Here is a 9,825-nt window from a genome sequence, read left to right on the forward strand (position 1 = left end):
TAACTTGATCTGATAAAAAATCTTGTCTATACGAGTATTCATGACACACAGTCGACCCCAACTTCATCGAAAAATAATTGACTTGCAACGTAATAATAAACTCTAGAAAACGCTTTCAAAAATAATTATTTGTATTAATTAATAAAAATATATCATTTGAATATTTATGTTCAAACAAATGGTTTATATTTGTTTTATTTCTATCTGCTCTTAATCTATCTATAATTATCTGCTCTTAGTTTTTTAATTATTATTATTTTTTATTATACATTAAAAAAAATATCGTTTTTATTTAATTTTATTTTGTTGATGTTATATTTTAAAATCTATTTACGCAAATACCCGTTTTTGAAAGCGTTTGCTGAGATCAATACCATTTTTGCATGTGCTTAAATATTACTCGTACTCGCGCGCCGTGCTCTGTGTTTGTTGACCTGAGCAATCAAAACAACTTTTATCACTGTTTAATCTTATCATGTAGCACACTAATATTTTTTACGGTCAGAATGTTCTGTAATATAGCAGCTAGGATCACCAACTCAGACAGTGGAAAGCATGATAATGATTAGGGGTTAATTGCTCTGGAACGAAGTTTGAAGCAATTATTATAAGCGTGTTGGTATTTTTATATACGAAATTTTTACGCCCCTGACTTCACGAGTGAATTTTACGCCCCTGACTTTTTCGTTTTGCGTGATCTAAATTTCTCTTATTCACAAGCGTCAGCAGCTGAAATGAAGTGACGACAGTTCACTACCAAAAAGTCTAATGAAAATTGAAGCAGGGCATAATAGATTCGAGCTCCACTAGTCGTATGAGATCAATTCTTCCGACATTAGTCTGATATGTTTGTAAGCTATGAGTAATTGCTTTTGAAAGTTAGACTGGTGATGACAAAAAGTGTTAATTGGTAGGTGTCCAGATTAGCTGCCAGTCAAGTGTACAGGGAAGCCAATATCTCCCCCTCAGATGTGGATGTGATTGAACTACACGACTGTTTCTCCACTAATGAGTTGATCACTTACGAGGCACTCGGACTATGTCCAGAAGGTATTCGACAAAATTGTCGACGAATCAATTTTCTCATCTATGATCAAATTTTATTCTCAGAAAAGTTTGTCAACCTAATAATAGAAGTTTTTTTAGCAGCATTCAAATAATGACATTTTCATGCAGTCAAATGGAGATATAAAAATATCAATTATAGGTAGTATTTATCCATTTTCCTAATTTTTTCGTTACTGTCTGTTAAAGTTAGAGGTTGAAAAATTGGACTTGAAGACTAATAATGGCGATATAACAATCCTGATATCAGGAATGTTGTCTCTTAAACAACGAGATAATAATTTTTAATGGTCTTCTTGGTAAGCATTTATGCGAACTAGGGTCGATTTTGATTTCAGAACTTACAAGCTGCCTAAATTCAATCTTTCATGGTATTGTCAAGTGCAAATAAATAAGGTAAAGAAGAGAGAAGTTGAGCATTTTTCATACTCTTTAGTTATTTGTGCTTCATTTAGGTGGAAGTGGCGATTTTATCGACCGTGGTGACAACACATATGGGGGGAAATATGTGATCAACCCCAGTGGGGGTCTAATTTCGAAGGGTCACCCCCTGGGTGCCACTGGAATTGCCCAGTGTGTTGAACTGTGTCTCCATTTGCGCAATCTGGCTGGCAAAAGACAAGTACCCAATGCCAAGATTGGACTTCAACACAATCTGGGTTAGTGTGTCATATTTGATTCGTTCAAATTTTTGCTTCCTTCAAAAATTTATAGAAATTGAACGCTTGAATGGAATTTTATTTGGCATAGAAATCCAATAATTTATCACAACCACGCCTTGATTAAAAACTTTTTTTTTCAATGCATGATACATTATTAGAGATCAAGTTAAGAAACACTGAATTACGTGAGTATTTACAGACTAGTGTAAACTTCAAGGCAGTGTATTTTACAGGTATAATGTTACATGATTAATTATTAATAGCCGCGTCAGCAATTCCAGGCGGCTATTATTGCGCTCCTATTTTTTTACCGTCTAACAGATTTTTGTTTCGTCTTACCCTGACTTCTTGGAATTGACTTTTTCAATGACTTCAGTGACTTCTACTGCTTTACAGTTAACATTTGTGTTCGTGACGTCATTTCTGCTTTTAGGTCAATTGCGTGACTTACCTTACTCAAAAAAATGACTTCTGAACTCACTTATGGAACTTTAAATTTTATGAACAATTACTAATTAAAGGTCAATAGTGTGCATCTAAGTAGTGCCAAACTTATATGCCCTAATTCCTAAGTAATAGAGTCTTGAGTTTTTATATCGAATATTAATTTTGAAAAAGCTCTATTAGGGTTTTTTCCTTGTAGAGGAAATGTGTGTCGTAAAAATGACAGTCCGAATCTAACCCAATAAGTCTAGTGGTCTATTAAAAGCTGGTGGTCGATCTGTCAATCTTATTTCTTTAGTTGTTTCGATTCATGGTAAGCCACAAGCGTCTATCGTGGCTATTTTCCGGCAATCTGCCGGCTATGTTACAATATTACAAAAATTATACATTTCAAAAGAAATAAAGTAAGTTTTCAATCATTAAACATTAATTACCAATGCGAACAAATCCAAACTTTATATTATTATTATTGCTTTTTAGAAGTCGCGAAAATTTGAAGTCACACCATGAAACTTTACTAAAATTATACTTTTTATAATTAGCAAAAAAACTGTTTAAAGAAAAAATCTCTTAGATTTCTTTTAAATGTAGCGTAATTACATGGGGGGAATAAAAGATTTTTAGGTAACTTGTTCAAAACTTCAATACCTCTTCGGATTACGCTTTTATCGTAGTGTTTGCTCCTACTAACTGTTCGATGAAAAAACTTCCCTGTTCTTTGATGTTTATAGCAGTCAAAAATAGATATGTTGATATTCTAAGCAGTATGTGTTAATGTTGTTAATAGATATGTTAATATTCTAAGCAGAATATGTTAATATTCTAAGCAGGATTAGAATATTAATAGGTATGTTAATATTCTGAGCAGGATTAAACCCAAGATTAATCTGCAGCCATTAAAAATATCAGATTTTATAAGCATGTTTTTATGGCACATTTTTTGCTATGTTTTTATGCGTTTTTAATTAATTGTTTACTTGAACACGCATTTAAGTAATGTAGATTAGCTGACCATTAATGAGATTTTTTGATATTTACAGGCCTTGGCGGAGCTTGTGTCGTAGCCGCTTACAGAAAAGCCATTTGGCCGAAAAACGCCATAAATAACGCTTTGCCGAAACTAAAAGGAGGTGCTCAAACTACAACTCTTCTACCGAGTCAGTTCAAATGCGGAGTCATATTTGACACAATTGCAGAACAGATCAAGGATCCCCAAAATGAAGATCTTGTCTCTAAAGTTAACGCTTCCTACAAGTTCAAGGTATCCGGCAAACAGGGCCAGGCTATCTGGTTAGTTTGTGCCAAAGTTGGTTCCAAACCTTACGTTAGTTTCATGGACGATTCGAAAGCGGAATGTGTTTTGACAGCCAAAGACGAAGATTTGTTTGATATTATGAGTGGAAAAGTGGATTCGATGAAGGCGTTTTTGGGTGGAAAGTTGAAGTTATCTGGAAACCCGACGTTAGCGATGAAATTGAAACAGTTTCAGGGAAAAGTAAAGCAAGCTTTGCAGCAAACGAAAACTCAAACGGCAGAACCAGAGAAGGAAAACTCATCAACGACTGATTTCATCCTGAGCTCGGACAAGGTTTTCAGCGATATCAAAAGCCGACTTGAAACCGAGCCGAATTTAGCCAAGAAACTGAACGCTGTTTTCAAGTTTGTTATTAAAGACCCAAAAACAGGCCAAGAAAAAAGTTGGCTGGTTGACTGCAAATCTTTACCTCCAAGTGTGGTTTTTATTCCTGCCGGCCATGATCAAAAGGTCAAGCCAGATTGTACGATTCAAGTTTCAGACGAGGATTTTGTGAAGATAATTGAGGGCCGTTTGAACTCTCAAACGGCATTTTTGAACAAACAGTTGAAAGTGTCTGGAAATATTATGCTGGCTACGAAGTTATCTCAATTTCAGCAGAAGACGCAATCGAAACTGTAACTATTTCTGAATCAAAGATTTGACAAATTGCTTTAGTAGTTGGAACTGTCTCCTTACCTTAGGTTTAATGTAATAACCTAAATGTGATATTTTGACGTCACCAAGTGTTCTCAAACAAAGTTTGATGCAATTATTTGTCCTTTCATTTTTTATTTCATGTAATTTTCTGATGATCGGTTTTTCGTACGCTCTGACTTTTCGAGTGACATTTCCTAACGTTTATTAGTTGTCAACTTTAAAGTCAGCCACAATTGGATTCGTTTTAAATCTTAGAAATGGATTATAATAATCTCTAGTTCCATCATTTTAAGCTACTCCGTGACATTATACCCCCACATGCTTAAGACGGGAACAAATGACCCACGGCCTGTCGTCTCAGTGTTATTCCACCGATCGTGGTTCGATATTTGTATAATGAATGTGGATAATGATTGCTTCTATTTTTCCTAAGGCTTTAAAGGCCTTTTTAATTTTTTTTGAAAAACGGGAATCAGTTGGATGACGTATTGCAAAAAATCTCGATGCTTGGGAAGGAAACAGATCTTACTAATTTTGTACAGATATTAGTTGTATGAAAATTATAAGAGCTAATTGGTCTAATTTACATTCGAATCTGTTTTTCTGTCGTAAAGTGGCAGGCATGTCTTTAATAGCCGTGGAAACTTTCCTCCTAGTTTCTCACCAAGGTGCTATAAATTTGTTTTTCCTTGATAAGAATGCAGAACTCCATAAGCCGAGATATGCCCAAATCACGGCGAACAGTTCATGAACGTCATTAATTAGTTCTCCTTGAGTCGCAAATCCTTAGGCTTAAAAACTTGTGAAGTTCTCAAGATCGCCCTTAATGCCGGAGCGTGTATTGTAGATAGGTTCAGAAATGAATACGGGAATTAAAAGGAGACAAAAAACTTAATTGCTCTGGAACAATATTTGAAGCAGTTGTCTTTTAACGACTCGAAATGGAATATTGGTATTGTGCAGGTTTTCACGACGTGGTAATGGTATACGGATATTGTTTAGCTGAAGCATATCTTCCTGACTTGACTTTTGACTTCTTCATTTCGAACAAATTTTCGAACGTTGGGCATCAGAATACAGAGTACTTAGTGTTTCTAATGTTCAGTACTTTGTAACCTCTTAGTAGTACTCAGGGTGAAAAAAAAAAATTCTGAAAAAATTGTTCGAAGTCTTACTACAAAAAATTATCAAGACTTTCAGTCATAATTCAGTGGCAGCCATAATTCAAACACTATTGAAGAAAGAATTTTTTACTGTTACGATTTCCCTGAACAAAGGAAAATTTGGTCAGTATTTATTGACATGCTGCTGGAGTCACTGCGGTTTTGTGTGTCAAAATTGATCAGTGCAGATTATTGCTTCAGTAGATTACATCAAGCGTAAAAATTTTACATGAAGGAGAAATTGCAAAGCTGAAGTTTTCGAGAAGTCAAAAAATTTGAAAGATGTCTGCAGGAATTGATTTCTTCATGATAATTCCAATAGAGCCACCATCTTTTTCTTTCCGAAATGCTAAAAACTTAACAATTTTTGAAGGTATTTTTTTCTAATGTGGAATGTTTTAGCACTTTGGATTTTTAATTGTCTCAAAAGCTGTTACTTTAAAATGCTACCAAACAACCACAAGATACTAATGACTATTGTCAAAACAAGTTTTATTGTTTCAATTGAATGGAATTTGAATTTCACGCATTGAATTACGCAATACAGTGAATACGTTCAAAGGAGCAAAATCAATAGATCGAAATAAACAGGATGAGCATATAAAGCCCGGTCATTAAGTCGTAGAGCATTAGGTTATCAAAGTTCATTACAGCGATTGCTAGCTGGCATTAGCAATTTTCCATAAAAAGTGAATTTTTAAATTTAATGTTTGGAAAGGTTGAAGTTATTTTAATCGCAAATTTTGATCAGAAATCCAATTCAGTCTTACTATCAATTTTTGGGCGTTGATGTACTTTCGCGTTTTTTCTCTAAAAGCTAAGCAATGTTTCAGAATCTTTGGAAAATGATGTAACTCATTCTGGACTTCCGCTCCTTTTGATAGTTTTTCAAAAAGTGAACACATTATTTGCAGTAATTGAACAAAAACTGAAAGTTTTATAAACTCAATTGGCCGGTCATTTACTTTTCCTAGTAACCATACAATGTAAGCGTTGATTTCTCAATAATTGTAAAATAGCTAAAGAAAGACAATTATACTATACGACTTTCCCTATTTCACGTAACTTTCCCTATTTCATGATAAAATATTTGGGTGTGTCAGATCTGAGTGCTTTTTTTGTTCAAAAAAGTGCACTTGTTGGTATATAAAAAGCATACATCGTTCGTCGTGAACATTTCTTGTCGGAAGTGTATTGTTCTGAAACGAACATAATAGAAACAATTTTTCAAAAAACAATTTAAATTTTTTTGCAAGGATCCTTAAAGATTTCCTTGGTTCATCTAAGGAGCTCTTTTGGTTTCCTTGGTCCCTTGCAGTTTCCTTTGGCTTGCTTACAGAACGGGGCCATGAATTTCGCCTAGTCTGCTGAGTTTATAATTTGCAATTTTTCACATCTGAGAAAATCGGTCTGGAAAGTTTTCCAGAAGGGAATTTTCAGCTTTCCTTTGGTATGTTTTTTTTGCGTTTTTCACGTACGTAAAATTTCCTTCATTCCTTGTAGCATTCTTGCTTTCAAGTAACATTTAATTTTGTACGATGTTTACGATTCAAGGACTAGCTTATGAGACCTAATATACGCTCTGCTTTTCTCTAATTTGCAGAATTTGAGACTGCCTAGAAGTCCGTTTTTTTCCACGACCTTGTTTAACTCTTTGGTCGTATATAGAAATTTTTTTATTCGGAAAAAAATCGCAGTAAAAACTTGTCTGTTTTATTTGAATAATTCCTTTGGGCAATTATAGAGACTTGAATAATAATTCAAAAATGACAGATACGATGTGAATGGTTTTAGAAGATAATTCATGCTGTTTTCTGGCAAAGGAAAATGTAACAATCTATACGAATAACATCTTCTGTTTAGCCCATTTTTAGCCGGATCATAATCCAAAAGATTGTACTTTTTCCATTGTTTTTTGAAAACTCGAGTATGCTAAGAGTTGACAGCGCTACTGTTTTTCGGCAAGTTTTTAGTGGATGAAATCGGGTTTATAAAGAAATTTTTGTTGTTCCGGAACTGCTGTATTGCAGAAGGAGACTAATTGAAAACAATTTGTGTGTCAAAGGCCAGTTTACAATTTTCTGTTGAAAAAAACAGAACCGCCAGTGACTGCGGGATAATTTGACCCCAAAGCGCTAGAAAAATTTGCGTGGTGTTTGTTCTTGGACACGTTTGCTCTCAGAAAATTTTTTCTGGTTTCATGAGTCATTTTCAATGACCACATTTTTAATTGTCTCTTGCAACGTAGTAAAAGTTTTTGACGTGTTAGAATGAAAGTAAATTGAGGACGGTTGTCGACATTTTTTTGATGTAGACGCAATATGGCACTTATTATTGAGAACATGGATTTGAAACCTAAATCAGTTTTACTATGTATCAAGTTAATATGATCGCATTCTAGATATCGATTGAAAGCGATATTAAATCTGCAAAAATATTAAATCTTGCTAGCGCTTTAGACAACACAAAAATCTAGCATAATAACTTCCAAAGAAGGTGTAGATTAAACTCGAAATCGTTTGCTCTAAAAAGCTGATTACTTTAATAGCACGTATAAGAATTCTGCCATCAAAAACTAACGACACACTAGATTAACTAAGTTTTAATACTTTAACAGACAAAAAACGTTTTCCGTTTAATTGTTTATTGTTCTGGTTGTTCAGTCTTTAAGATCACTCTTTTCTATCTAATGTTATAGTTTTCAAGTAAAGTTGAAGCGAGATAACAGAAAATTAGTTCTCAATCACCAAAACGAAATGCTGTTCTTCGGTAATCAAAAATTGACAGCTTTGAGACACAACGAACACCAAGATCTGCTTGTGGATTTTGAACAGTTATCTTACGTTAATCATCGCTTGAGATTTTGAAAAATTTGAGACCGATTTCAATTTCAGTGCGCAGGCTCAACAATATTCATGAGATTAAGGTCACCGAAAATAAGGACTATTTATGAAGAAGACACAAATTGTAAAATGGCAAACAAAATAATAAGGGCGATACAAAATTTCATTCTCATTCCTAAAATTCTTTCACAATTTGGTAGCTTATTTCAATGAAGCCAGCATCTTCCATTACACCAATTCTGGATCTTTTCGATTGTTTCTTTTGTAATTTAGTTGAGGACCAATTTCCAATATTTGTTTCTAATTTTTTGTTAGGCGGCCTGACCAAGCGCAATAACTGTGAAAATAGACCAGCACTGGATGCGAACTGACATCTCTTACTTGCAAGCCTAGTGTGCAAACCATTACACCAACTGGTCTTAACCACTCGAACTTGGGAATCTCTTATAACCCATTCGTATGTTCTTTCTTGCTCCTCAAGGCTTCTTTTTTCTAGCCAAGTATGCGTTGAACAAGAAGAGCTTCTTGTTTAGCTTATCTTATGCAATTAACATTTGGTTGTTCTCTTTCAACTCTCTAACATTTTTTCAAAAAAAATTCAAATGGATTAAAAGAGGATCTATGAGTAATATTTCAGTGATTTACATGTCAGAGTTCTTTGGGCCTGTTAATGCGAAGAATACGTGAAAGCAATTCTCATTTGTTATTAAACATGAGCAAAATTGTGGAATGTGGCTGAATTCATTGGTAAAGTTGTGTTAAAGAATTCATGCTTTTTGTCATATTTGTCGACGCTCAGCGTATGGGTTCAAATTATTTACATAAAATGAAACAACGTGACGACGTGTTGCCGTTTTTGTCCTTAAATTTCTCCAATGCCCCCAAAACTAAATTAGTATACATTTTGCAAAGTAATACGCGAAATTTGAATTGGAAAGAGCTCTCATATCATTACGCAGTTATTTTAAATCCATTTCTGTCCTTAACATAAAGTTAAAAATTTGTAGCACACTCCCTTCTGAACATCAAAATTCTCGTGCATAATTTAATATCATTGATTTGTGAATAATATCAGCGAAATTGGCAGCAAAATTTTTTTTAAATAAAAATGTTGAAATAATTTGATGTTTAAGGACAGTTTAATTGATCTCAGCGTCGAGGTATATCTGACTGTCCGCAACTCGCTTCAATTAATCTCCATCTCTAAGTTTATATAAGACTACAGATTTGCGACACATTGAGTTTTTAGTGGATTGAAAACAGAGAGCGAGCTAATAAAAGCATCAGTTACGAGTTTTGAGAATGGTAGTCTAATCTGCTCAAATAACACTTTTTTGGAAGCTTTATTGTAGCTGCTCTACGAAAATATTTTCTAAAACTAAAAACTATCCTGGCATGCTACCTGTTATTGAGCAACTTACTAAGGACAGTACTATTTAACTTAAGCAGTACTACTAATGGTCAGTTTAGACTGTATTACCGGCGTTTCACGTAATTTTTCGGACCCCAATTTTGTGGGCTAAACTATATGCTCAAATTTTTTGCTCAGTCAATTTTGCCTGATTGATGTACTTGTCGGTAAAGAGTTCTGAGAGGCAACAAACAGTTGTGAGCGGTAGAAAACTCACCAAGTTTAGAGTATATGATTAGAACGGTTTTTTAAGCTCTCCTTTTTCGGGTTTTTGAAGATTAAA

At 34.2% G+C, this 9,825-nt stretch overlaps 1 pseudogene; it reads left to right on the top strand.

Moving 5' to 3' along the window:
- The first annotated feature begins 890 nt into the window (after positions 1-890).
- LOC142348069 (sterol carrier protein 2-like) lies at positions 891-4,208 on the top strand (annotated as a pseudogene).
- The last annotated feature ends 5,617 nt before the right edge of the window (positions 4,209-9,825 follow it).

The sequence above is a fragment of the Convolutriloba macropyga genome, chromosome 10 (assembly GCF_964194025.1).
Source record: "Convolutriloba macropyga chromosome 10, txConMacr16.3, whole genome shotgun sequence".
Lineage (NCBI taxonomy): Eukaryota > Metazoa > Xenacoelomorpha > Acoela > Convolutidae > Convolutriloba > Convolutriloba macropyga.